This window comes from Canis lupus, chromosome 4 (genome assembly GCF_048164855.1).
Source record: "Canis lupus baileyi chromosome 4, mCanLup2.hap1, whole genome shotgun sequence".
In the NCBI taxonomy this organism is placed as follows: Eukaryota; Metazoa; Chordata; class Mammalia; order Carnivora; family Canidae; genus Canis; species Canis lupus.
The window spans coordinates 30,586,532-30,612,879 of record NC_132841.1 but is presented as its reverse complement, the minus strand read 5'-3'; the positions used below and the strand labels follow the sequence as shown (position 1 = coordinate 30,612,879).

At 39.3% G+C, this 26,348-nt stretch overlaps 1 long non-coding RNA gene across 4 annotated transcripts in view; it reads right to left on the bottom strand.

The window, feature by feature from the left end:
• Nucleotides 1-5,824: 5,824 nt before the first annotated feature.
• LOC140632118 (uncharacterized) overlaps nucleotides 5,825-26,348 on the bottom strand; it is a 28,326-nt gene continuing 7,802 nt past the window's right edge. For all 4 annotated transcript variants that reach the window (XR_012029648.1, XR_012029649.1, XR_012029650.1 and 1 more), the window contains one exon: nucleotides 5,825-6,019. This is a non-coding gene — a long non-coding RNA (uncharacterized lncRNA). The remainder of the gene's footprint in view (nucleotides 6,020-26,348) is intronic.

Here is a 26,348-nt window from a genome sequence, read left to right as displayed (position 1 = left end):
TAATATGACGGCTGATTATAGTAGGTATCTCCATAACATCTCAGAAAGTCAGACAGAACCAGTCAGATAGAACCCCACCAAACTCACGAGGGAAGGATCCGTCCTCGTTGGTCATTCGGAGACTGTCACACGATGTGATCCAAGTAGCATTGTGTTGGTTCAAGGAATCCACTTCTCTTGTCTACAAAAAGCCATTTGATCTAAATCACCCTTACGAATTCCCCTAAATGTGGTCTTGGAAAATGCAAGAATGGAAATAATCCTTTGCCTGATTCATCCAAGCAGAGACTAGTTTTCTTTAAAAGGCAGTTTAAATTATTGGAAACAATACAGATTATAAATGTGGACTAAATGCTGTTATTCCCTCTCTTTATGCCTCCTTCCCATCCAATGGAGTGGAGGATGGGAGGAGCCCATGTAGGAAACGAGGGCAATTAAAAAGGAATGAACTCTTTGTACATCCCAGTTAATGGGATTGAACTTGTTAAATTAGTACACACATACTTTCCTTCCTTTTCATTTTTCCAGTTGTTACAATGATAACATATTTTCTTAGAAGAAAAGAAACACTCACTTTTGAAATCTTAACCAATTTTCTTGAAAATTCCCCTGCAACTGTGTATTTCAATACACTTCAAAAGCAGTTGGTTCGTTTTACTTAAAACAGTGCTTCTCCGTTCTTACAGTCACAACCTACTTGGCAAATCCGAGTTTAACCAACACGACTATTCTTTCAACTTGGGCTGCCATTATTTATAATTCATACCGTCTCAAAATTTTCCATGTGAAAATTGTATTTCAGAAATGAAACGGACAAGATAAGAGAAGTATAAACATTCTACCTTCCATCTAGGCGTGATCCGATTGCTGTTGAAAGAGACAACTAAAACTTAATCGTTTATTCCAAAGGACTTATAAATATCAGACAACTTTTTCCCAGGCTCTTTCTGGGTCATTCTTAAGTGGATTTCTTTCATTTTGAATTAGACTCAAAATTGTCTGCAGATATAAACAAAAATAAAAATAAGACGATAGGTTGAAGAGTTCACATTTATTAAACACTTATGGTGGGGCACGCACTTTAAATGCCTTAGAGGACTTAAATTTTCAACAACCCTTTGAGGAGGTGCTCATAATTATTTACATTTTAATAATTTTAGCAAACTGGGACTCAAGGAGGTGAATTGGCTTGCCCGGGTCTGCGCGGAGGGAATGACAGATATGGCATTCAAGCCCAGGTCCTCCAAAATCCTACTTGCCTTCCCGCTTTTGTCCTTTGAACATGCGTGAGCTTATGTAGCAGGGGAAGCAACGCACTCAGAGACTGGAAACCCGTGCATCTCACCTTTGCCAGATGTTTGTTGCATCGTTCTGAGCAAACGATCTGTTTCATGCTTTGAGAAACAAGGGCTGTCGTGACTATTGAATGGATTTCAGTTTCTGTCTCTACAAAAAGAAGGTGAACATACCTCACAGAGTTATTTTGAAGGTTTCAGTAGATAACATATGGACCACACAGAGTATATTTTCCATATACAGCCGGGTCCTTATAAATTACAGCAGTTATTATTAGTTTGATATATTTAAAGCCACTTTCGTTTTACAGCACTCTCTAGGTAAGAGATGATGCTAGCCTTCTGGAAGTAGGGCATAGAAAATGAATGTATCCTTCCTGGAGACACTTCAGAGCACAATGATGAAAGTGTGATACTTCTAGAGAGGGGTGCCTTGCTCTGCCCATCCCACCTTATTTTCCCCCGACTTTCCAATAGACTTGGTCTGTGTGTCCTTTAGAAGCAGAGGGGTCATCCTGGACCATGTTCCTATTATTCCTGCTCAATTTACCCATCTGGAAAGCCTCTTCCCCGAGGGGAAAAAAAAAAAAAAAACCCTTCTCGTGGCACAAGTCACGGGCTTTGGGAAGAGTGGTGGTCTGGGAACAAGATGCCAGCTGAGGACCCAGCTCTGCCTGAACCCACCATAGAAGCTGAGGAGAATGCATCAGCAGCGTAAGAAGGGTTAGAAATATATATTGGAAAATTGAATTTAAATTTAAAAAATGTAAAAAGAAAAAGAAAAAGAAAATCCAGATGTTGCCCATTCTTAGCAGTAAGGCCTTTGGCAAGTTACTTTATTTCTTTAATAAGCCTTAATTCCTCACTTTAAAAGATTGGAGGAGGACAATAATACAATATGGAAAATAATGCATATGGATGTGTCAGCCTGTGGCTGTCCTTTAGGAATTCAGGAAGAAGCTGCTACTGCGATGACAGCTGTGACGATTATCCCAAAGTCACCAATGGCTCTCAATTCTAAGCGAAAGCAGAGAGAAAATAATCAACCCCCAAGGGGTCAGGGCTTTGCCACTCAATGGAAAAGAGCTTTTTCTCAACATCTGGCCAGCCCAGGACACTGCTTTTGCTCCATACATCATCTCTGCCCTAACCAAGTGGTATTAATTTTCTGCTGTCACTATAACAAATTAACTTCACCTAGTGGCTGAAAACAACACAAATGTATTCTCTTACATTTCTGGAGGTCAAAAGTCCAACATGGTCTCACAAGACTAGAGTCAAGGTATCAGTTGCACTGGTTACTTCTGGAGGCTGTCATGAGAACGTTTTCTCTCAATTCTTCTCAATCCATAGTGGCGGTCTGCATTCCTTGGCTTGTGGCCACCTTGCTCCACTTTCAAAGTTCACTGCCTGGTCTGGGTTTTCATCACCTCGCAGCCTTCTTCTTGGACTCTGGCTCCTCCTGCATCCCTCTGATAGGGACCATTATGATTGTATGGGTCCAAGTGAATAATCATCTCCTCTCCTCAAGATTTAACGGTAATTTAATCACATCTGCAAATTTCCCTTTGCCCAATAAGGTAACATTCACATCTTCCAGAGATTAGGATGTGGACATATTTAAGGGCCATTTACTTGGCCTACTATGACAAGTTGCCATGGTGATTGCTTCCAGATTCAGTCCTGTCACTCTTTCTAAGCCATGAATTCAGCCCAAAAGGACACAGGATTTGACTAACAAAACTGTAGGTACAGATTACTACAGAAAACACATATTTCTCCATCAAAGGGACCCAAATTAAAATATGTGGCTCCATTTACTGAATACACACATCCATATGCTTTGAGACAGAGAAAGCAGCCAAAAGTCTTTGCAAATATTTCTGATAAAGGAAGGAAAGCATCGGTTGCACATGTACTAGCAGAGGAACTACTCTACAAAGCTTTGGGAAAGTTCAACTGCGCAATCTCTAAACACACTTTTAGCACATAGATATGACCCTACTGGGCAGCCTGGGTGGCTCAGTGGTTTAGCACCGCCTTGTACCCAGGGTGTGGTCCTGGAGACCTGGGATCGAGTCCCATGTTGGGCTTCCTGCATGGAGGTTGCTTATCCCTCTGCCTGTGCCTGTGCCTCTCTCTCTCTCTGTGTCTCTCACGAATGAATAAATAAATAAAATCTTTAAAAAAAAAGATATGACTCTACAAACACTCACTGTCACACCCATCATTGGCTCATTTCCAACAGCATATGCACATGAAATTATGCCTGGGTTCTAATCAAACATGAGATAATTGGGGAAGAAAGGAATAAAATGTATAAAAAGGTCATTATGGCATTTATGTCTTTATTCCTTTTACAGAAACATTTAGATAAGCACACACATATAATGAACCTGTGTTGATAAAACATGCAGCAATGTCAGACCAGACATTTTACTTTCTCTTTTATTTTTAGAGTCAATTTTTAAAAGTATTACCCCTAGCATTCTCCCTGAAACAACAAAATAATTTTACTGTTGAGTGTTTTATGATTATTCAAGCCTATTCTTTCCTTATGCCTTTGGCTGTGATACCATGAGGAACACTGTAATTAAAAGATTCCTCATGCTATTCGAGCTCTTTAAAAAACAAAACATAACACTGACCATACAAAATTTCAACTAAAGTGTTGTGTTTTACAAGCATTATGAACATTTATATGCAATTTGAATTGTTATCTTGTTTATTCAAATGTGCAACTACACCAATATAAAATAACTATTCCACATTTCTATTTTCAAAGCATCAGAAATTACTATGGTGGAAAGATTGACATAGCTCTACTAGAAAGGGGGTTCTAATATCAGATACTCTCCAAATTTATAAGACCTAATATTTCACTAAATTCAAAGTGTTCACATTTGTTGTTGTCTAATTTACATAGTAATTCTTTTGCATCTCCTTGTGAATAATCTATGCCCAAAATAAGTTTGTATTGTTAAGTCCCTAGAAAAGCATTGTTTATGCATTCATTTACTCACTCAGTCATTTAACAAATATTTATCGAGTGTCTACTCTATGCCACATCAGGCACTGAGCTAGTTGCTGGAGACAAAGCAATGAACAAAATTAATAAGCTTAGTTCCCGTTCTTTATAACAAGTTACATGTTGCTTCTTCCTCATCTCAATGCCTCAAATCCAATCTGTAACAGCATAAATAAAAACAAAGTTTGCAAAACATATAAAATTAAATCAGTGTATGTTTTCGCTATTTTGAGCTTAATGAACTCAACGTTGAATTATGTATATTAAGTCTCTAGATTACCAACCAGTCTTTTTTAGTGCACTTATGAAATTGCCTCCTCAAGACATGCATTATTACAAGAGTGGCTGAATGAAAATAGCGCAAAATCTTCCATAAAAACAATTAAAAATTATGACCATAGGGCTTCTCCTTCCTCTCCTGTCCTGGCAAGTATAAAGATCACGACCCTGAGGCTAGGAGAGTAATTACCAAAAGTACCTACATCCCATTACCTAGGTAGATACACTGGCAGTTAGGAGGTTGGGATCCAGTCCCAGAGAAATAAGGTGACTTGTTTATTGTCCAAATATGGGCACATCTGAGAGTAAAAGAGGGCACTAACATCAGAAAAACAGGCATAAACTAAAACACACAGTCACCCGTAGATAAACCACTTAACCTCTTTGGCTGTTTATTTCCCTGCCAAATAGTGACAATGGCATCTATGTTTATGAAAATATGAAATAGAATAGGCACAAAAACTCTTTGAAAAGCACATAGTGGGGATCCCTGGGTGGCGCAGCGGTTTGGCACCTGCCTTTGGCCCAGGGTGCGATCCTGGAGACTCGGGATCGAATCCCACGTCAGGCTCCCGGTGCATGGAGCCTGCTTCTCCCTCTGCCTGTGTCTCTGCCTCTCTCTCTCTCTCTCTGTGTGACTATCATAAATAAATAAAAATTAAAAAAAAAAAAGAAAAGCACATAGTGTTACCCAAATTGTGGCTTTCCTATTAATAAGAACAAAATCAATTAATTATTTTTTAATTTGCTCTGTGAGTTGACTCTAAGGAATTAAAAAATAGAGAGAGAGATCCTATAACACCCAGGAGGTACAGTAAAACATCAAGAAACACCCTAACTTATCGGGGCCTCTAACACCTTTCCTTAGCCAATCAATTAGGAGCACTCCTTTTTGTAACCAGAGTCCTTTATCAGTGAGAACAAGTGAAATCGAGAAAAGTAGTGCCATGGACAGTGATAGAAACCTGCAGCCCAATGGGGTATAAACTGAAACAAACACCCGTGACAAACAGGTATACACCACACTGCAGTTCTGGACAGCTAAATCCTTATTAATCTTTGGGGGAATTTTTCAATCTGCGGCTGGAAGCCTGACCTAGAATGTATTTTATCTGAAGGAAACAGTATAGTAGCTATTCAGATAACAGTCAATATTTTTCCTCACCATACATCATTTGGTTTTTCTCCTAGGATATGCAAAAAAACCTAATGACTTAAAACATAAAACATTTACTCCTTTATTAGGAAGGGAAGAATACAGGATACTGACATCGACATAATCTACAAAATCAGGATAAAGCATTGCACAAGTGGATTCCACATTATGATGTGCTGTGATAGTGGACTTTTCCAGTGCAGGAAGGCTTGACAGGAGCGAGTGGAAGACATGGCGACAAGGGAATCTGGAACAGACTCTCTAAGGAAGAAAGCAAAAGAAATGAAAGAGATTAAATGAAAGAAACACTAAATTAGAGAAAATGATGGAAAGGAAACTAAGTCCCCTCTCATGATATCGAAAACATTCCTATTTATAATAACCATCGGTTTTCTGACAATCTTCAAGGCTGCAAGGATTTATGTGGCCTCTTGGTTTGTGAAATAGAAGAGTCTGAAAGAGATCACAACAGGTACACCAGAAAATTGGATCGTCAAACTGGGATAACTTCCCTCCTCTTTGGTTCTCAAAACAAGATGACTGATTTAGCATCAATGCCAGAAACATGAGAGCACATGGCACGTTAGGTAGAAGACATTCCCCAGGCCTCCCTAACACTCATGACAATCTCAGGGGGAAACTGCTAGTGCATACTCCAGTGTTATTTCTCATCATCTTCCTCAGTAATAGGCCTGGTTACTGACCAGGTACATTTTAGCTGAGAATAAAACTACATTTGCCAGGTTTCCTTGCAAATAAGTGTCTTGACCATATAATTGACTACGTGCTGGACATTGGGATCTAGGCAGGATTGGCCTTAAGAAGTGATCGTTAGAGGAGAATATATCCAAATTTGTCTCTTACTCCTTCCTATTGTCCAGGATGTTCATGTGATCCCTGAAGCTCATGCAGCAATGGTCAGTTATATGGTTTATGTTTAAAATGATGAAGCAAGAAGACAGAAATGCTAGTGAAGCAACCAGAATGGCTCTAAGCTACAAGCTCCTGGATGTCGTTGACATGAGAGATAAATGAACGCCTCTCTTAGTTAAATCACTGCTATTTGGGGTTGTTGTAGACAGCTAAAATTCACCCTAAAGAATCGTGGAATGAATAGTAAAAGATCCTTTCATGAATGTCTTATAATATTGTACCAGTAGCATTTTCAAGATGAACTTTATTAGTTATTTGCAAATACAATACATACTAATTTGGATTCTGCATTGAACCTTGTAAACATTTGCCCCATTTGCCTCTGTTCTCTCATTCTCTCCCTCATCCTCTTTCCCTCCCTCTCCAAAATTGTGATATATCACATATAAAAATATTCTCTCACATAACCAGGATAGCATCTTCATGGCTAAACTAATTAAGAGTAATTCTGTAAATCACCTAATATGCAGTCCATATTAAAATTTCCCTAATTATGTCAAAAATATTCCTTGAAAACACTAATAAAATAGGCATCAAGTGAGTCTGAGGAATTAAAAAAAAGAGAGAGGTCCATATAAAATAAACTGTATTGGGAATGAAAAAGTACCAAACTAGATATGTTAGATATAACTTGAGACATAAAAGAATAAAAGAATATTATGAACAACTCTATGATAATAAGCTTAAAGACTTAGATAAAAATGGGATATTTTATACAAATTTTATATTTCAAGAAGAATAATGAAAACTGTATTAATCCAATAATTATTGGAAAAATGGAATGAATGCTAAAAATCTCCCCTATCCCTGAAAAAGCATGGGACTCAAAAATTTTTGCTAGCTTCAGAACCTATTCCCCACTCTGTGTCTCTCTTCAGTTTCTGGTCTGGAGAGATGTTTATCAGTTTTACTAACCAATTGTCATCTCTCACCTTAATTATTAGATGTTTACACGAGGAATAGAGAAGATTATGGGAACTCACATTGTCATCTACTGGAAATCCACAAAAACACAACTTTTTCAAACATATGTGCCATTGTCCATGCATTTGGCAACATGTAAAAAAAAAAAAATCAAACTCAAAGCCACTCTGGCTAAGTCACTGGCCCCTATTTGTATAAGTTCAGGATGAAGAGGATCCATCCAGCAGCGAAATAGCATCATCAAGGACTAAAGTGCAGAGTTATAGTTGTGTGCAGAGTTATAGGCAATTTAAAGCTGGTTTTACCCCAGGCCGCAAGATAGATGCCAGAAGTAAATTAAGCTATATATTTACTGGTTTACATCTGGCAGGAAAGATTCTTTCCCATGGTTCTCCCTAGATGTAAAGAAGCCTCTTCCGCCAAAGCCTCCACAAACATTTCTCTATTCCTCATTGGCCCAAATAGTGCCAATCTCTAGAAAGATAAACTTAAGATAAAAATACAAGCTCTCTTTCTTTCTACGGATGAATACCATTCCTTTATACATTACATCTTCTTTATCCTTTCATCCATTGGATGGACACTCAGGTTGTTTCCATGTTTTGGTAAATAATGCTAGTTTTTTTTCCCCATGTTTTGAGTCTATTTTTGTATATGGTGTGAGGTCCAGGACTAGATCTTTAAATGCTAAAATTAGGAAAGCTACTAAACGAAACCAAGAGGTTTTTACTGCCCTAGTTCTCCTGAACTGCCTAAGGGTCCTTGGGAGTTCTCTCTTCTAATGCAGTTTAGCCAAGTGGAAATGCATACAAAGTAAGTTATGCAAATTTAAAAGACACAGAAAAGGTGACCAAGGCCACAACCTTGGCTATGATACACACTGTTGACAAGCTGGCTGTTACTCTAAAGATATCAAGGACACTTGGGCAAGCCTTTCTCCGAATTTCTTGTAGATGTGGGCATAGCAAACACATAAGGGCCAGCTACAAAAACCCAGGAAATCATCCTGGTGTTAGAAAAGATGGAGAGACACTGAGGTCAGGCAATGAAATTACTCAAGGGTCACATAGCCTGAAGTCACTGCAATCTCCCATGCAACTAGGTCCCTGCCCATTTGGAAGCATCTCTGGGCTCCTCCACTAAAACTGAGCAGTTCAACTACAGGCAGAGCTTCAGGCAACAATAGTAAAAGAATCAAGCCACATTGTACTGAATATTGGTATCCAAACATTTCCTTAAATAAAATTTTGCCCACATTCCATGGCAAGATGTAACAGAACTAAGTATCTCTGCATTAAATATCCTCTGTATGGAGTACAAGGAAGCAAATTCCAAGCAGAAGTGGAGTGAAGGCTGCAGTATACACTAATTCTTTGGTGTATTTGGATCTAACCAGACAAGGGGTTCTGACCTCACCATGATTAACATTTTGCAGCCAGATAACTCTTTGTTGGGGGAATTGTCATGTGCATTATGGAATGTTAGAAAAATCTCTGACTTTTACCACTAGATGCCATAGCACCTTCTCCCCGGTTAGGACAACCAAAATGTCTCCAGATGTTGCCAAATGTTTTCCAGGCAGCAAAATCATCCTCGGCTGAGAACTAATGGCTTTGACTGACAACAATAATTGGTGCTAACCCCAGACTTCAGTTGCTGAAATTAACTGGGGAAGCATATATAGTTAACTTTCTGCTATATAATATTTCATGCATTTATACCACCACACAGAGACAACAGAATACAGCTTCCTCCACTTCAGCTGACAAGTTTCCCAGAGTTGGATCTAGGGAAACTGAGTTTGAATCACTTCAACCTCAGTAGTTCTTCAGCACTTGAACCAGAAAGCAGAGGTCAGAAGTAAAGGTTTTAGGCTAGGAGCAGCGTTGTACTGGAGCCTTCTCACACCTGCTCTTGCACCTGCTTGAGCCAACTATCAGGGTTCAGTGGTTATCAGGGTTCAGTAGTATCACATTGGTAACTTGAAACCAGTCATAGTTAAAGTATCTATACCACAGAAGCTGCCAAATGCTATAAATTTGGGATTTTTTTGGGGGGGGGTTGCTTTGATTTTGTTTTTCCTCTCTTAAAACCCATTGTTAAACATTTACCAGCATACCACTGGCTAGCAGTAAGGTGCTACATGCCCATAGACATGATGAAATTATGGAGAAGAGAAGCAGCCCAGTCCAGTCTTCTAAGATTCTAGACCTTTTAGGAAAAGCTCTTCTAGAAAAATGGCTCTGTCACAGATTACTGATTTTAGAGGTCATATTAAATAATTTTTAATCATTAGCATTATATCTGAGTCTCAGAGGCCCTAGGTATCCCCTATCATAGAAGTGCCTCAAATATAACTCAATATTAGAATTGGTGTAGATCATCATAGGCAGAATAATTACACTAACATGGATCAATACACTGTCTCCAGAATGTAGGCTGCTCTGGTAGTTTATGAAAGGAATCAGTAGTATTCAGAACTGGATTTAAAGAGTGGATAGGTGAGGAGGATGGGGAGATACACATGATGATCAATTGAACAGTATGCTTCAAAGTATTATCAAAGCCCCAGTCCCCTTCCAGTGGCTTAAAACCAAAGGAAAAAAAAAAGAAAGATAAAAAGGAAGGAAGGAAAAGAAAAGAAAAAGAAAAAAGAACTTATATTTAAATTTAGAGCTTAAAAAATAATTTTCCTAAAATAAAAGGAAGTTTGAATCCAAGTTTGGAAGAGCATGTGGTAACTGAAAAAAAAAAAAAAAGTGATCTAGACTGGTGAACTCCAGGACATAGCTCAGTAAAATTATTTTAAACTTTTAAAATACAGAGGATATTATAGGCATACGTCAAAGATTATCTTCCACAATGCCAAGATTTTCACCAACTTGATTAAAAGTTGCAAGTACAGTACAGTACTAGAACTCTTTCCCAGGTGAGCACAGTCCTAGTTACCTCTTGACCAAGATATGGATTGTATCTGTGAACAAGTACTGAGAAGATTACTAGGCTAATCAGTGCCCCTTGGTTGGCTTTCTAACCCCAAAATCCATTTAATCCATATTCAACCAGTCTGTAGGACCCAATAGCAGCCAAGGGAACTCTGGGAAGTAAAAATCCCCATTGCATTATCTTGTCAAAGTTTAACCAGTAGCAAAACTTTGGATTCCGTTGATAAACTAAATTCAGTTATCAGAAAAAAAAATCTAAAAGCTATATATATGAAGTATCATTTCAGGTGAGAATGAGCTATAACCTCTCTTTTGTGCACTGATTAATGAACACAAAAAATAAAAAAGTGAATGCTACATAGCACCCTTTCCTGAATGTACTAAAAATAGTGTTGGAGATACTGTTTTGAGAGCCCAGCTTTATATCACCAAGATCATGCCTAGAAAGGAAGTGAGGGTGATATTTTTCTTTTTTGTTTTTGGCTTTCTTTTAAAGACTTTATCTATTTAATCATGAGAGACACACACAGAGAGGCAGAGACACAGGCAGAGGGAGAAGCAGGCTCCTGGCAAGGATCCTGGTGTGTAACTCGATTCCCAGGACCCCAGGATCACGACCTGAGCCAAAGGCAGACATTTAACTGCTGACACCCAGGTGTCCCAATATTTTTCTTTTTTGATACTTCACAAGTTTGGCCTTCTTAAATATGTGACTCAAAGCACATAAGTCACTCATATGCCATTATTCAAGTTGAAATGAATCCATAAAATAAATTTTATAATATCTCTAAAGTTGATATTTTTTAATTTAAAAATGGTCACCTTGGGATGCCTAGAGTCTAGAAATAAAGCTCTGTGATTTGACTCAATTTAATCACCCAAGTAGGTGAAGAGTAATCCCCTTCTCAAACATACCTAACACCTAGGTATAGTGTGCACACACACGCACACACGCACACACGCACACACACAAATTGATCTGTAGCAGTTGAAGGTCATAAATACACCAAGGCATCCTATTGCTAAGACTTTACACCCACAAAGTAAAACTTTATAGGTTATTGGTTTTAACGCATGTTAAATTCAAAACAACTGTTATTCTCCTGCTATTAAAAACAAATAGATCAGCTCATCCCAGGTAAATCAAAATCCATTTTTCCCCAGGTAGCCTACATCACGAACTAACACGTCCTATTGTATTTCACACTGGGAGACTCTTTGTTACAGGCCATTAGCTAAGTTATTTGTTCTTCCTTGAAATTTGACATAAACATTAGTATAGCTATTATTGCAACCATAAGATACATACGTGATAGATCTTTTTATTTTTCAAAGAAAAAGCTTCCTTCTCTTGACTTACATGATATTTGCGTGCGTTTCGAATTTTAATCATACATCTCTGGAGAACAGCCATATTAAAATCTGTGATACAGAACTTAGATCACCAGATTCGGAGTTGGAAACAAGGGTCTAAGTTCTGGCACGCAGTCCATTCGAGCAGTCCTCTAGCCATATGACTCTCAAAGAAGTGAGGGCCCGGGATGGCTCTCCCGTGCCCACAGAAGGCAGCTCTCCAGTGGGGTACCCTCCAACCAGCTTTCTAAGCAAACAGCATCTGAGGAGAAACAGGCAAACCCTGTTTCTCGCTCTGCCAGAAAAGTCTACTGCTATTTGCAAATTCATCCCTCTGCGCAGAACTGGGGAAGGCCCTGCCTATAGAGAAGGATTTCCAAGGAGACCAACAGAACTGGAAAAGAAGCGTCATATAGATGGAGGATTCTGTTGGAGAATTATGCTGAACCCACCCAATCATAACCCACCCATCGGCCATTATTGATGGATATCCATATCTAGCGGAGAACATGTTTTCAGCAGTGCAAGGAACATGAGAAGTGTGACAGCTCCTGGCTTCTGGCAGGACAACACAATATTATTCAGACTGGGGTGTGCAAGGCCAAGATATGCAACACCTGCTCGGTTCTCTGCAGGGCTCCATCTTATTCCTGCCACCTTAGGGGAGTCACTTAAATCCCCCAGGCAGCCTCGCCCTGCCTCAAGCCCCATACTCCTCACTTAAAGAATGTTAGTTCAGCCCGGATTTTACCTGGACCCCACTGGTAGGAACTGATTAGTCCCTTTTTCTTGTGCTACAATGACATAAGATCCCCTACTAGCGGCCAACATTGTTGCTGCCAGGGTGGCTTCCTCTGTACTCTTCCCCAGCGAGACTGCAGTTCACTACTTTCTTCTTACCATGATTTCCAGACACCACTCTGATGTTTCGGAACACCATCCTTTGTCTGGGCCCTGCCTTCTCCTATCAGACCTCTCTGCAGTTGGTGGACAACCACACAATCACTTACTTCCCGCCACCAGACTCTTCAGCCATGCTGGCTCTCATCCTCCCCACTGCGTCTGACCTATCCCACTCCCTGGCCAAGCACCTTTTATAACATGGTGGGCATGCCTAATCTTGAGGCTAGAACATCAACTCAGTCCTTTACTCCAATACCAGATAAATATTTGACCCAAGGATTGCGCCAAAAGATACCCACGTGACACTTCCTATAACCCTCGCCACAACTCAGTAAGATGTACATCTTACCCCAGTTTCAAATATGAGAAACTTAGGCTCACAGACACCAGATAACTGGCTCTAGGTCTTCTTGCTAGGAAACCGGGGACCCAGAAATCTAAACCCAGGCTTGTATAGATATGTAAGCACTACCTCTATACCACATGGCTGGTAGAGATGATGGGTTTGGATCCTTTCCAGGAAAATCATTCTTCAGAGACCAAGTTTCAGCTCTGATTTTCCTCAGTCTTCTCAATCAGTGTGATGTTTGGCGACAGGGAACAGGTGAATTCTTGCTTCCATATTATAAATCCTGGTCAAAAACGTTTATAATAAAATGCAAGAAGAAAGGTGAATGCCAATGCTGACTGCTGGAGAGTCCCAGGAGTGTAAGGTGTTTTTATAATGCCGGGGGGCTTTGCTGGAGGGCTGCAATTTTGAATTGGCAGCTGTTTCATCTTCAATGTAGAAAATATCAACTATAAACAGGAGACCTATATCTCTACATGTATCGATAGTATTTCAGTATTCAGATCAGATCTTTTCCTTGAGCAGGTATAGACTTTCTCTTGTCTGCAAGTAGTCATTGACCCAGGGAAAAAATAAGTTACTCAGACGAAAAATTGAACAGTCCCACAGTTTAGTCAAAGACAACAAATTAAGGGATCACCCTCCTGCCGTCTCTCTTTAACATAAAATATTTACAACCTCTTTCAACCTTAGTTTCATCACTCACAGTAGGAATGATTTATTGCTTCCTCCCAAGTATTTAGGGGAAACAAAAGCAAAAATGGTTGTAGGTTCTAGAATAAATGATCTAATAAAGGAAAATGGCTCTACAGAAGATTGTACACCTATTCCCCGTTTGTACAATAAAACTCTAAAGGAAAATGATATAGAGTCACAGTTGGTGAGAAACCATTATTTTCTTGCTGTGGGCATCAGTCACAGCAGAGATTAGAGATAAAAGTTACCAAACTTTCTGTTCAATTCATTATGTTGGGTTCCACCTTCTTGTTTTAAAGGAACTTGGGAATTTGCAACTCCTCCCATAAGGTGTTAGGAACTCATCGACAGGACATCCGTCTGATGCCATCATTCAACATGAAAACAGCTCCAAAACAAAATTGGGGAACCATGCCAAGGTAGAAAGAATTATTTATCAGGCATATGACTTAATAAAATCATCTTAAATTCTTAGATCCCAAGCCAACATTCAGGGATAGCCCTTGTTCCTTTTTGTTTCCTCTTGTTTCTCACTGGGTTCCAGTTTGGATCATTTCTGTTGGCGCATCTGCAAAATTCCTTGTTTCTTTCTTCACCTGTGTCCAGTCTGTGGGGGTAGGGACTGGGTCAGTCTGGTTAGAAGTTGAACAGAGATGGAGTTTTCCGATGCTAGGTTATCTTCAGTGCTCCATACACCCTCATCCCTCTGGCTGCTGTTATTTGGCACTTGGTGCAGATCTTAAGGGGCTCCAGGTTTGGGTCCAGGCCCCTTCCACCCCCTTCAGGCACCCCTGACCTTCTGCCTGCCAGGTGGCTCTTCTCTCCCTGCCCATGCCCAGCAGGAGCTTACTGGTGCTGGTGACATGGTGGGGAGCCTCAATGGAAGCAAGGGCAACAGGGCCTTATGGGTGGGACTTTCTCAGCATTCTTGTCCCTCCCCCACTGCCCCGAGGCAGGAGTCATCTGTCCCTCCCCCAGGTAGCCAGCTGTGTCTTCCCTCGCTCCCCCAGAAGCAGTGGATCTTAGCCTGGGTCCTGGGAGCTGGAAGTCCTTCCCCCTCTACAAGCTACTTCGGGCTTCTGCTTCTCGGGAGAGCAGTGTCTGGGAGTGCTCAGGGTCCCGTGCCCCTGCACTTTGCAGAGCCAGTGGAAAAGAGCTGGTGAGTGACAAGACTTTTCAGAACCTTCCATAATCTGTGTCCAGTTCTTCAGGAGTCCAAAACATGCTGCAAAATGCTTACACATAAATCTTTCTGCATCTGCACAAGCCTATCAGTAGATGAGTAACACCTCAGACATGGAATTCTTCGTTCGAATGGCATATTCACTTTTTAAATTTTAATTCAAATCCATTTTTGCACTCCAACAAAAAGAATAAAACTTACATCCGCAAAGAGTGCATTAAAATTCCCATTTTCTTGCATATTTGATAACCTTTGCCTATTAAGATCCTTCTAAGATTTGCTAATTTTATAGGAAAAGGACAGTTTTGTGGTTCTCGATTTGCAAATTGGCAGTGTGTGTGTGTGTGTGTGTTTATTTCAGAGATATTTGGTCCTTTTTCATTTCATTGGGTTAATCTCATTTATTTGGAAAAGTTCTTTACATTTTAAATAGTTAAGTCTTTTTATATGAATTATAGTTTTCTTCCTATTTTGTCATTTGTCTTCTAATATGGTTCATGAGGTTTCTTCCTGCTCGTAAACATTCATTCGTGTGTATTTAAATTATTTCTTTTATGCTTTTGGATTTTTATGTCATGCTTTAAAAAACCTATTCCACTCTAAATGACATTTTAAAAATCACTAGTAAAACTTTTACATATCATACAATTAAATCCTACGCAACTGCTAAAAACAATAAGACAAGTCTACAGGTACTACCACAGAAATAGGTCCATTACATGTTCAGTTTTTTAAAAAAAATCTTTACCGGTATTATTTCACTTAAGCCTCGCAATGCTCTATAAAGTTGGCATTATTATTTTCCCATTTTCACTTAAAAGGAAACTAAGTCACAGAGATGTTAAGTATCTTTTAACCTACAGGAAGTCTCATCAGTAGGGGAGGAGCCAGATTTTGCTCCAGGTTGACTGACTCCTAAGCCCCAACTATCTGAGTCTATACTTGGAATATGAAGAAACCGGGGGGCCCCTTCCCGTTGTTTTCTATTCTTGAGCAGAATTCAACAACTGGGAAGAAATCTCTTCTGAGTTTTTGTTTGTTGCTTGTTTGTTTGCTTTTCCTAGAATGAGCCTGTGTTGCTTTTACAATGATGGCTTTTAAAAAACCATCTGACATGAGAGAAAAATCCATCGTACCTCTTGGAAAGGACAGTTTTATTATTAAATATTCTCCAAACATCTTTGAACCTGGAAGATAGTTTTGGGGAGCATGTTGAAGAACTAGTGTTCTTTTTAAAAGAATACCTTTGGGAGGAAAAAATAACCAAAAACCTAAAACAGTAGATTCTTTTTCCTGGGTCCCTTCACTTTGCTGACAGCTGCGTTCCCAGGCCCACTACCTCGGTAAATAATGCTGAAAGCAATGCCACTTTACTGCCTTTGAGGATGTCATGTATGTTTTCATTAATATTTTAACCTTGGCCCTTTTCAGTTACTTGTGCAAGGGAGAAGGTTTTGTCATTGATGTAACTTACTTTTTTAAAGAATTAGATGATTATCTGACATTTTGCAACATCCTATTGAAGCAGTTAAAATGCTCTACATTTCACTACCAAGTTATGGAGATGATTGCAGATGGACCTATTTCCTAACCCCCATCTGACTCTCTATGTCTGGCATTGAGGTACATCACTGCAAGCCAGTGCCTTCTCTTCTGCTTTTGTATATCCCTGCTCAGCCTAAAAAATTTCATATACCTTAACTACTGCAAAGTGTTTATGCCAACAAAATCCAGAGCGTAGGTTAATTATTAGGGGAAGTCCCTTTCCCAGGGCAATCTGCACATTTATTAAAAAATCCTTATGGCAGTTCACGTAAGCACAAGGCTTTTGAAGCTTTTTATAAAGGGCTTATTCATCTGCATTGATTAAATCCTACATAATTACACTCAGTTCAAGGTCACTAAGAACAGTGATATGTTTCTACAGAAACATTCACATTCTTTTCACCTGCCATCCATTTCCTTTCCTTCTTTCTTTTTTAAATTAACAATTGCTGCATGCCCTTTGGACTGGAGAAACTTCATAGCGGTGTCCATGGTTCTGAGAATAAGGGTTTAGTTTAAAAATCTGTGACATTTACTTACTCATCAAATAATTATTCAGTGCCAAGTCTTGAGAACTTTTTTTAAATAATGGTAAATAAATAATATGTAGTCTCCTCCTCCCAAAGAGCTTTATAAACTAGCAGATGCCAGAGGACAGTAAGATATTGTTGCAACACAAATGGAGGTAAAACCAAACTCCATGGAACCAGTCAGGATACAAAGAGACTTGGGAAACTGTTCCCATCAACTGCACATTCCATAGTAAGAAACCCAACAAAAAAAATCTTTTACTCAAAAGGCAAATATGTGCACAAGGTCATTCCTTTGGTGAGTTCAAACTTCTCTCTTTATTCATCTTCAATTTCTTTTTTTTTTTTCATCTTCAATTTCTGTTTCTATGCCAGGCCATGCATGGAATATACACAATCACATATATCCTATTATTTTAAACCTTAAGGATCTGTGAGGCAATTGCTACACTATTTTTATACAAGAAAGCTCATAAAGAAGTTAGTTTCCTCAAAGCCACACATTTGGGAAAAAGTTGAATTAGAATATGAACCTAGGGGTGCTTGGGTGGCTCAGTCAATTAAGAGTCTGCCTTCAGTTCAGGTCATGATCCTGGGATCCTGGGATTGAGGCCCACATTGGGCTCCCTGATGAGCAGTGAGCCTCCTTCTCCCTCTCTTCCCCGCTCATGCTCCCAATCTCTGTCTCTCTCTGTCTCTCTCTCTCTCTCTCAAATAAATAAATAAAATATTTTTTAAAAAAATGAACCTTATTTTCCTGTCTCAAGACCACTGATTATCCTGTGGCACCATGATTGCACAGTCTACCACTACTGCAGCCTTTGTATGAATCTTTTCTATGAATATCCCTGTTGCGTGGGTTGGACAAAACATAAAGTTATAGCTGGAAGATATCCCAAGGACTGGTTTTCTCTATAATCCAGTCTCCCAAGGCAGAGAATATTTCCCTTTTTTTGTGGGTAAAACTTTTTGCCTATTCACTCAATATTGAGTTAACACTTCAGAGATAAACCAATTTTCCAAGTAACTATGAAAGCTTAAGTATTAATTGAAATACAAATCAATAAGGCTATTCTTTAACTTAATTTCTTTCAGTTTCTGATATACCAGTCTCATAATTATGACCCATTTTGAGAACTTAGCCTCAGAACATTCAAAAGGAAACAAAGGGCTTGCATTAAATGTTCTATTTCTGGAGATGCCTGGGTGGCTGAGTGATTAAGCACCTGCCTTCAGCTCAGGGCATGATCCTGGGGTCCTGGGATCGAGTCCCATATCAGGCTCCCTGCATGAAGACTGCTTCTCCCTCCACCTGTGTCTTCTGCCTCTCTCTCTGTATCTCTCATGAATAAATAAATAAAATCTTTTTTAAAAAAGTTCTATTTCTGGTTTCTTTTACATTCATTCTAAAATATTTTTTATCCTGAAATTGTTTGCTAATCTGATGTGTCTATGTAATTAAATGGTGCAGGCTATATTCAAATAACTATATTAAGGTATTCACTAAGATAAATGAAGCTAATGAAAATCACTACTGCATCCTGAAGGACAAATCAACCACGTAGAGACATGGCCCACAGCAAAATAGTTGAACAGGTGTCTCTGATCATTTTGGCACTTTTTCCACATCAGAACAAGAGCAGAAAGAAACCTTAATCTAATTGACTACACTGAAATAATAATTTCTACAATTTGTTGAATACTTTATACTGTATTGGTTATATGTCGCTAAATAACAAATTACCCCAAGATCTGCAACTTAAGACAACAAACCAATATTATCTTATAGTTTCTATGGATCAGAAATTCAGGAAGGGCTTATTTAGGTGATTCTGCTGATCTTTTATGAGGTTGCAAGTATCCATTTCCAAAATGTCTCACTGACATAGTTATTGGCAGCAACTATGGGTTCCCATACTTGGATTTCTCCATGAGGATTACTTGAGTGTCCTCTGACTTCCTCCTGAGCAAGCAACCCAAAAAGGCAAGATGGAAAATACAATGTCTTTTGTGATCTAGCCTCAGAAATCAAACCTCACCATGTCCACCATACCCTGGAGTTTTACCCATATTGGCCCTACTGAGTATCAGAGGAGCTACATAAAAACATTGATACCAAGAAGTGAGGATAATTGGTACCATCATGAAGTCTGCATAACACACATACTTAACACTTCCCAAGAACTACTTCTTTTGATGCCAGGACAGCCCTGTGAGATAAGATCATTATTAATATGATATTCATTTATAATTGTAGCAACTATAATCAGTAAGGTATGATAATGAACTCAAAGCCTCTAGGTACCATGTATTAGAATTAAGCCAGCCAAGTTACCTTGTGTGAGTACATAATCATGAACTTTCTACCTCTAAAGATACAAACGTAGGGGTGCACCTGGGTAGCTCAGTCAATTAAGCAGCTGACTCTTGGTTTCCACTGAGGTCAGAATCTCAGGGTTGTAAGATAGAGCCCCACCTCAGGCTCCATGCTCAGTGCAGAGTCTGCTTGAGATTCTCTTCCTCTCCCTCTCCTTCTGCACCCCCTGCCCCATAAAATAAATAAAATCTTTAAGGATACAAACCTGGAAGGACATGAGTATAGTGTTGCTGGTGAAAAGCTGAAAACCATTCTCTGGAATTGCAAAATAATTGTGGAATCTATGTGCAGGTGAAGGTGAAACAGAGGAAAGCCAGAATGCAAGTGCAGGTGAGTGCTGCTTCCACATTGTTCTAGCAGAGGACAAAGGCTCCTTGTCACTGAAAGAGGACTCTTCTGTTCCTTGCCCATATTCTGCAAATGTAGTCCAATCCCTACACCTGGATTCCAGTTCATCCAGATAGAGCTGTATTCCAGAAAACAATGCTCAGGACTCAAGTTCTCAAGAACCAATAAAAGAGAATCCCCTACCATAAATTAATACATGAATATCTGATATTTGCAAATCTCTCAGCTTGGGCAATGTTGGGAAGCACAGACCTAAGGATGAGATCTACTGGTTGACTTGGCCAAGGTCCTTCTCCTCTGATGCTGCCAACTAGCCAGATTTCAAAACTCCCTCTTCTACTTAAATAAAAACAGAGAGCTCTAGAATTACTTGCTCTCTTTCAATCATTTATAATCATACCTCCAGAATGATGCTTCTAGCCTCATGGAGTACCAGTACCCAAGAACTGCAGAGTAATGACCACAGTTAGACTTGCACAGAAACAATATTCCATCCTAAAACCATGTCAGCATCTTTCCAGGAACAATTCTCCCTTATTTGGGCCTAAGAAATTTCGTTTTTGAAAAGTAGCTATGAACTTCAGCACCAAATCCAACTTTACTCAGAAACCTAATCTCTGCCACTTTATAAATAACAACCAAATGAGTAATACAAATGCAAATTAAACTGCAGGGGAGGACTGGTGGCTGGAGGGGACGAAATCCTTGCAGGATTGTTTTTTCTCCTAGGTAATGAAGATGCCAGCCTGGTGTCCAGATGAGTTTGTTCTCTCCTAAGCCATGGGGAAAGACATGATGAGAATTGAGGGCACAGCTGTGGAACGCATCCTGAAGCCCGTACACTTGGGTTCCCAAGGCTGTCCCCAAGCTTTCGCACAATAACATTTGATTACTACAGTAACTGATGACTGTTTTCATTTGCGTTTCCCATGGTGCTGCTACAGTACACATCCCCAGCTTGGGACTGCCGAAAATCTTTAATGTGTAACTGCTACTTTCCATAACAATGAAGCTAACCTTGCAGGGATCAGATCGTGGAGAAGCAGATTTTCAGGAGGAATCTAATATTTTCACAGCAGTGGTCTCTCTGCGGGTTCTTTTTTAAAGTTTAGGGAGGTAGCTCTGGGATTAGGAGTATGGAATTAGAATGTGAGCTATACTGTGTCTCTAGGACACACAAAAGCAGTCAAGGTCTCCTTTTCTCCACTTATGATCCTATCCTTATGGAGTGGGGAACTCTGGTCGTCAGGACATGTCTGAGCACAGTACTGGCCAAACTGGGTTTCTTCAGATATCCAAAAAATTAAAAGAAAAAAATCTGCTTCAGTAGAGAGTAAGCAGTAGATCATTTACAGGATATCATAGAAAGAATAAATCTGAGTGTGGATCAACAGCATGAGGTAACTACAAAAATTCATGCCAAAAACACTTGGCAGAGCCTACTGCCCATGGAGAGAGGTGTTCATGTTCTAGACCACCTCCCTTCACCTGTACCCCATGCATTGTTCTGCTCATTTCAAATTAGCAAGGGCATTGATGTCATAGCTCTCCCTACCACCCCCGTCCAAATGGCTTTTAGGAAAATCTTTCATGCTAAATTTCCTGAAATCTTGAGGGTCTTACAATTTTTTCACACACTGTCATAGTTTAATAGGATGTACAACACTAATTCAAAAAATCTTTTCCTTGGGAGTTAAAAACATTTTAGTTATCTCTTTGTATCTAATGTTACTAGCAAAAAGTCTCATGTCCTATAAGACTCAAAAAAGATTGATTTTTTTTTTTATTTATGATAGTCACACACAGAGAGAGAGAGAGAGAGAGGCAGAGACATAGGCAGAGGGAGAAGCAGGCTCCATGCACTGGGAGCCCAACATGGGATTCGATCCCGGGTCTCCAGGATCGCGCCCTGGGCCAAAGGCAGGCGCCAAACCGCTGCACCACCCAGGGATCCCTCAAAAAAGATTGATAATCTCGACTGCACAAAAACTGAAACAACTTGCAGAAAGATTGTCACTGCTTTACATTTCTGTAATTTTAAAAGATACCCACCTTAGTAGAGGTTGTTTCTGCATTCTTTCTGTTGCAATTTCACATGCCATGTGGCCCGTGGAAAATTCCATTCTATTCATTCCATTCTATATTCATAAGATATATATGAATATAGAATATTCCATTCTATATTCATAAGATAATAACAGTAGAAAAGCAAATTATAACTTGGTATTCTGAAAATACCTTTTACTTCTTACACTGCCTGAAGTAGTCCTGGGGAACCCTCAGGCTTCCCAGGTTGTACTTTGAGAACTGCTAGTATAAAACACTTTTAAAACTAGAGAAGAAAAAGTCCAACAATGTTATTTTAAAATGGGCTAGTGAAATGAACAGACTATTCAAGAAAATAAAATGGCCCTTGGACATAAGAAATGTTCAAGCATACTCATATTAAAAGAAACACCAACTAAAATTAGGCCAAGGCACCATTTACCAGAAGAAAAAAGTGTTTTCTCCGAAGTTTAACAACATATTTTGTTGCCAAGACTCTGGAGAAACCCAGAAGCTCTCAGATTATAAGTTCTAGACACCATTTCTCTCAAAAGGAGTTAGATATCCTCAAGAAATAGCTGGTTTCCAGTGTGGAGCAGAAATATACAAGATGAGTTTGGAACATTTTTTTGCACCTAATGAAAAGGGAACTGTCAAAGAATATTAAAATCATGTCTAAAGGGCTCAAGAGCCAATTTGATGAGTTGTATCGAATCTGGTTTGACCTCAGCATCAATAAAGATAACACCCACAATGGATTACATACAATACATAAAATATGTTTAAATCCATGACTTCATAATAATACTGTGAAATAATACTAATAAGTGAACTTTGAAGGATGATAGTGACCCAAGTCATTTTTAAAATTAATTAGTAAAGCCAAAGACTAAAGCATTTATCTTGCCTTTCCTATAAGAACTATACTAATGGATTAACAAATAGCAAATGTAGGGAATTTTATTTTTATAGAAATATTTCAGCTAATAAATGAAGAAGGAATGTTAGAATTCCACCATTTTGCAATCCCTAAGAAAGTGACTGATCTAGCACTAATTCATTGACTGTCAATGACTAGAACATGAGAAAAAGACAGATACTATGCGTCCCCTGTGGACAACATAAGCAATAAAATATTCCTAGTGGAAAGAACAACTAAACAGAATCAAAAGAAGCCTCAAAATTTGATCACCTATTTGTCAAACTGGTAGGAAACATCTGATCATCTTGTAGAGTTCAGAGATTTACGCAGGTTATGTGACATTTTCCAGGAAGTTGTGTCCCATTAATCCATAGGTCTCAGGCTTCCTTATCTTAAATAATTCTAGATAACAGGACATCCTGCGAAATTCTCCCACTAGCAAAAACCATTAGTTGTTTATCACATTTGTCATCAGCAAATTTACAAAGATTCTACTGAATCCCTGCCGTCTCTCCTTCCCAGGGGCATCCCCATGAGAGATAAAGGACTTTAGACCTGCTGCTTAACCATTAACTTCCTTCATGCCCTTCCAGGCAATAAGACAAATTATTGAAAGATCACAAATGGTAACATACTGAAAGATCACAAGTAATAAAAAGAGACAAATGGAACAAAATTAAAAAGCCAGAAATTAATCCATATCTATATAAGAATTTTATATACGCTGGGGATAATAAATAAAAATCAGTGGGGGAAACAGTGGATTGTTTGGTAATAGTGTTGAGAAGATGGAGTCATTGTGGTCAACTCCAGGATGGTTCTCGATGATACCTACCTCCTGGTATTCACACTCTTGTGTAGTCCTCTACCGCACTGGGTCACAGCCCGTCTATGTAACCAGTAGCATAAGGCATACATGACACAATATTTCCAAGATTACATTATGAATCACTGTGACTTCCATCCTGAGTTCTCTCCCTCTATTTTCCCCTCTCTTTCATTTCTTGCTCTGGGGAAGGCAGGCAGCAGTGTTCTGAACAGTCCTCCAGAGAGATTTCCATGACAAGGTTTCAATCAGCCTCCAGCCAATCATCAATGAGGAACTGAGGCCTACCAACAATTATATGAATGTGCTTAGAAATAGATTTCCCAGGCTGTGAAGTTACTGCAACTCTGGCGAGCAGGTTACCTAGAACCTGATACAGAACCTCCCGGCTAAACTGCTGCCAGGTTCCCAATTCTGAGAATGTAAGATCATGTTTGTTGTCTTAGCCCACTAAATTTTAGGGTGATTTGTTGGGTAGTGATGAATAAGTAATACAGATTTTGGTACCAAAAGTAAGATGTGCCGTAAAAGCCTATATGGGAGAGACAGTGGGCAGAAATCGGACACATACAGGACTTTGAAGAGAACATTAGTAAAAGTTTAAATTGCCTAATTGAATTTTTTGTAAAATGTTGGACTTTAAGAAGGTTGCCAGTGAGGGCTTAAAAGAAAATGAGGAGAATCTTACTGGAAACTGGAGGAAAGGAGATCCTCATTATGTCCTAATAGAAAGTTGGGCAACAGTAACCAGAAGTAACGTGGAAGTTAAAAAATATACTTCATGCACTGGATGATCTAGCTAAGGAGATTTCCAGCCAGACTAGTAAAAATGCGGCAAAAATGCTGCTTAAAGTAAAATCTGAGAAGACAGGGATTAGCTGAAGAAAGGATTATTACACAGAAAGAACCTGAATTTGCTAGTTTCAAAGGTTCCAGCCCTATCAGATGACAAACAGTCCCAAATTTAGGAAACAGCTCTGAGCTGTTGAGCAAAGATCAAATCCAGGACACTCTCAAGAAGATCGGGTTTCAATCTAAAGCTGAGGGAGAGAGGAATATCAAAGAAATATCAATAGAAATATCAAAGATGGTGCCTCAGAGGGTCATTCAGTAGGACAAAAGAGCTCTTTAGGTTTCAAGGGTATGACTTACATGTCCTTTAATTCAAACAACAGAGCTTCTAAGAAGCTTAAAAACACATTCCTCAGTAGAAGCCCAAAGTAGAAAAGGGTTTACCTTGAAGAGATTTGTCAGCATGTTTTTGTCTAATGACCTGACCACCAAAAATACACACAGGAGACCCACGAGGTTTTTAAAAGAATGTTATATACAGAAACATACCTACTACAACTTAGACTGAAAGGAACAGAGAAAGCACAAAAGGAAAAGATGCCTTAGGGCCCCCAAAATCTACAATCAAAAGGCAGACTGAGGATACTACTCAGCTGTAAACACAAGCTACCCTTAGCAAAATGAACGTACAACTCAAGAGAGTAGAATTGAGAGCCCAGAGCGTAGCCAGAACTGTGAAGAATAATGAATAACTCCTTAGCAGAAGTATAACTGAGCTCCAGGAGCCTCCTGCATTCACCCAGTTAGATTTCATAATTACTAGATCCAGTGATCTTAGTGTCTCCCATTACCCCCCACTTTTTAAAGATTTACTTATTTATTTATTTGAGAGAGAGAGAGAGAGAGAGAGAGAATGGGGAGGAGGGGAGATAGAGAAGCACAGAGAACTTGAAGCAGACTCTGTGCTGAGTGTTGAGCCCCATGTAGGGCTTGATCTCACAGTCCTGGGATCCTGACTTGAGTCAAAACCAAGAGTCAGATGCTTAGCTGACTTTACCACCCAGACACCCCCATCCCCCTTTTTAAACGGCAATGTTTACAGAGGTCACCCTATGCCTCTCCCACCCTAAATGTTGAGTACATGGGGGACAAACAGCTTGTTCACTTTCAGCTTGTTTACTTTCAGAGATCAAGAGAAATTCTACTCAAAGAATCATACTTAATGGACTACATCCAAGGAGCCTCACACTCACTTGGGGCCTGACTGAGATGATAAGATCCTGAACTTTGAGCTGATGGTCAGATGACACCAAGCAATAGCAAAAATGCAGCTAAGTAAGAACCTTTATGCATTGCTAGTAAAGAAGACAGTTTTGAGGGAAAAATGGTGAAACTTGGTGAAATTAAAGATGCCCATACCCACAACCTTAACTATCTTATTCCTCAGTAGGGAAACTCTCACCTGACAACATAAGGAGGCATGTACAAGGATGTTCCTTAAAATATTGCTTATGCTAACAAAGTCTGAAGCAACTTAGATGCTATCCATAGAGGAATTAATAACAAAAATGTGATACAGATACTTGATTGAAGATGATGGAATAGTATAAGCTGGGGATTTACAAACAACAGCAATATGGAATCTGTTCAAAAAAAAAAAAAAAAAAACATTAAGTGGCTTGCCCCAGCAGCCAGTGGTACCGCTAGCCTGTCCATTGACCATATTAATTTATGAGGCCATCTTTCAAAGGGCAGCGTGATAAGCTGGCTGAAGATGAATAGAAATCTGAGACTGTTTTTCTATTTCTCTCAGCCCCTTTTCCACTGAAACTTTGATGGTACTTGGATAAATGATATTTGAGAGCCACCATTTCTGAGACCCTTAATGAGACCATTAAAGCCAGGGAGAGGAAAAAAG